The sequence below is a fragment of the Otolemur garnettii genome, unplaced genomic scaffold (assembly GCF_000181295.1).
Source record: "Otolemur garnettii isolate 467f Iridium unplaced genomic scaffold, OtoGar3 scaffold00100, whole genome shotgun sequence".
Taxonomy (NCBI): domain Eukaryota; kingdom Metazoa; phylum Chordata; class Mammalia; order Primates; family Galagidae; genus Otolemur; species Otolemur garnettii.
Genome location: NW_003852495.1, coordinates 579,554 through 583,830, shown reverse-complemented (window position 1 = coordinate 583,830; position 4,277 = coordinate 579,554).

Genomic DNA, 4,277 nt, shown 5'->3' with positions numbered 1-4,277 from the left:
AATACATACAGTATCCTTAATATTTAAAGTTTCTGATACCTAAAGTATTCTACATATGTTACTTTTATTAATTCTTTATTAATATACACTTTGATTAGAGAATATGCTGTCCTATCTCAATCCTTTGATATATACTTAGACTAGATTTGTCATTTGGTGTACAACAAATCCCCATACATTTTAAATAAATGTGTATTTTTTCATCAGACTGTTCTACAAATGTTTTCAAATTTTTATACTTAATAGTTTTCTCTACTTGTTTTAAAAATAACTGAAAGAGCGATATTAAAATTTAACTTTAGGGATGGTGCCTGTGGCCCAAAGGAGTAGGTTGCCAGCCCCATATGCCAGAGGTGGTGGGTTCAAACCCAGCCCTAGCCAAAAAAAAAAAAGACTTCAAAAAAAACTTGACTTTAATCATGAAATTCTCTCTTTTTTAATTCTTCCAGTGTTTTATTGATGCACTTTAAAATTTTTTATTATGAGTACACACATTTATGATTATTATTTTATCAGATTAATTGCTTCTTTAATCAATATAATCTGTACCTTACTTTCTCTGTCTTAAAGTTTACTTTTTGTTATAAATTCATACTTGTCTTACTGGATTGGATGAAATGACAGTAAATGGCAGCTTTTATATTCTAAGTGGGGAGAGAATTTAGATTTTATTTTACCATCCAGAAGTGACTTAATATAAGATTTTCTTGAGTGAATAAAATCAATGAGTTATGGCTACCCTTCATAAGAAAAGTAATTTCATTTATTGTAAGATGTCTTACAACTACACAGGAGTCTCCTCTGTAATTTTATAGAGAAGTACCTTTAGGAAAAGGAAACTAATGTCTTAAAATTGACTTACTCTATTGGTTATTTTTTGAGAAAAAAATTTTAAATCCTGTTCTATTTAATCTGTGGGGCTTTGACCTACCTGATAGTTTGTATTACTACATTAGTCATTGGTCCCTATGAGAAAGAAACCACAGAGGGCATTAATAAAGACCCACACTGTAAGATGCTATCTTTTAAAAAAAATTCACATTAACGTGTTATAAATGTTTAGATTACATTGTTTTCATTTATAAGGTAAAGTTCAAGATGTAGTTGAGCCCTTCACACAGGGGATGCCCTCCCTCCTTCCCTCCCTCTGGTTCCCCCTGAATAGACAATACTTGTGTTATTTTTCTTTCATGTGGTCATGTAGTTGTTTATATATTGGTTTTATACAGGATGTGGAAGCAACCTAAGTGTCCATGAACCCATGAATGGATTAATAAACTGTGGCATATGTATACTATGGAATAGTATTCAGCTGTAAGAAAAGATTGAGAGTTTACATCTTTTGTGTTTACTTGGTTGGAGCTAAAATACATTCTTCTTAGTAAAGTATCTCAAGAATGGATGATGCCATTCTTTAAAGTGCTACAAAAAGCATATATTGCTCATGGTATTTATTTACTTCAACATCATACTTGAATTTGTCCAGTGTTTTCCAGATGCACTTTCTTTATCTCAGAAAGTCATACTTAAACAACAACAAAAAAACACCTTTAGGGAAAATCTTTATCCTTCCTACTAAGATAACATTAATTTTACTGAAATAGACTACGTCTTAGCCTCATATCAAAGTGAAATATCTATCCAAGGAAATTAAGATAATGTCAAAGTTACCATATGTTTGCATTTTCCAAGTTATCAACAGAAAATTTGCTCCTAGGTTGTTGATAATTTGTCAGCAATTATTAATAGGTATTGACACTAACAAAGTTCTCACTGGGGTTTAGCCCTCAAAATAGCTTAGAATTTAAAACCCATCAGGAAGCAGCTGTTGCTATCAAGTACATGCTGTGGTTTCATTTTATATGAAAGTATTCATCTAAAATAGGGATTTAAAAAATACTCAAATGATAATAACATACTTTTATTTTAAATTTATTTTTTAGAATATCAATCAGACTAGAAGCAGGTTGATAATAATACTTTATAAGATTTAATTTTTAAATTGAGTCGTCTTTGTTCTAGAAGGGTTCCTCCTAAGCATAAATTTAAAAAGTTAAGTAACTTATAAAATAAAATATAATTAAATTAAGCAATGCCCACCTCTACTCATATTATCTAAAAACAGTTGGTAACTTTGCTGTTCTTAGCTGGGCTAGCTTATATGTTGGGGGATCAACTAACCTATTTGCTTATCTATGCTGCCCACATCTAGGAAGACTAGAGCAACTCAGCTGCACTTCACATGTCTCTTACTCTCCAGTAGACTCATCTGAGCATATTCTGTTGGTGTTGATAGAAGAATAAGAGAAGAGAAAAAATTAATTATACAGGCACATTTCAACCTCTTGTTTGCATGATGTCAGCTGATATCCTGTTGGTCTAAACAATTGGATGACCAAACCCAGAGTCAAGCTGTGGATACATCCAAGTGACATACAGGGTAAAGGGCATGGGTACAGGGAGGTGTAAAATATAGGGGTCAATGACAGAATTTACTACACTATCTAGAAGCCTTAAAATTTAAATCGTATATATTTTAACATTTCTCATGGGTTTTGTGTTATATTATATTAAGTCACATCAGATAATTTATAGGTAAGCCAAAATTAATAATATTCTTTCTCCCTAAATCTATTGGTGTAGGTAGCTGCACAGCCAGTAACAAAGAAGGTAGAAGAGGTTATCTGTATGAGAACATTTTGCAAATGGGAAATTGTATTTCTACTGAAGACAAATTGGAATTGCTTATCTGGAGTTCTTGATTTCTTATTCTCTAAGTGTAAGAATAACTTTTGACTTTCATATATCAGTTGTTCATATAGTAATAAAAATATTCACAATCTAGATGTTCCTAAACAAATTAATTCAAGAAAAATCAGTTCATGTTAATCAATGAAATCCACTTAGCCCAGCCCTCCGAAAAATTGAAGGAAAGTATGGTAGATCAACAGACCTGAACACATACATTGTCCAAAGATGTGATCACATAGAAATTATGGAGAGAAAATGAATATAGAACAGTTAATGTTGTTCATGACCTTCTAAATACTGACAGTTTAATACTGACTAGAGTTATTTTCAAGGAGGAATTGAGGAGGATAGCATTCACTAAGTCCTCTTTCTGTAGCTACAACCAAAATAAAAAGTGCTAAAATTTCTAGCAGTGGAAATGTTTGTCCCTACAGGAACTTTTCTTTGCAATTCATGTGACACAGATTATACAGCAAACAAGTGGAGCTCTCCAGGCAAATTTAATAAGCCTTAATGATTACTGTTCTTTTTAAATAGGCAAAAGTTTGGAATATAAAAAATAGAAAACATTATTTATAGTAAAATTAGATAGAATAGTAGAAGACAGAGTAGTACTTCACCCTAAAAAATTTAGGGGTCATATTTAAATGATATTAAGGGCACTAAAGATGTCTTATTCATCTTATTTAATGTACTTGTATTAGATGGAAAGGAAAATCTTTGTACATTTGTATATTTGTGCATGAAAGACAATATTTAATAATGCTACATGATATCAAGGGAGGTGGAGGGAGAATGGGTGGAGGGAGGGTGATTGGTGGAACCACACCTATAGTACATCTTACAAGGGTACATGTGACATTTACTAGGTGTAGAATATAAATACAATATTAACACAATAACTAAGAAGATGCCGCAAAGGCTATGTTAACTAGTTTGATGAAAATATTTCAAATGGTATATAAACCAGCACATTGTACCCCATGATTGCATTAATGTACACAGCTATGATTTAATAATTAAAAAAAGGAGTTTTTTTTTAACCATGTGTTGTGAATCCACCATAAAAAGGAATGAAATAATGTTTGTTTTTGAGCAACTTAGATGGAACTAGAGGTCATTATCCTAAATGAAGTATATCATAAATAGAAAACAATATCTCATGTACTATCCAACAATTGTGATTATCAATGATTACACATGTACACAAAGAAATGTGTGGGTAATTGGAAATCTAGAGGAAAGGAAAAGGGAGGATGGGAGGGGTAAAACTCATTTATTGTGTACATGAACACTAACTGACTATCTGGGTGGTAAGCATTACAAAAGGCATCCATGCAACAAAAGCATTGGTATTCCCTTAAAATTTTGAGATTTTTAAAAAGAAGAAGAAAATTGTTCCATAAAAATCTAGATTCTTGATCAAAATAAATTCATATTAAAGTATTTTTTCTCAAAAGTCCATCATTGTTTCACAGTTCAAAATCAAGAGATTTAACACTATATATATGTGTATATATATATAT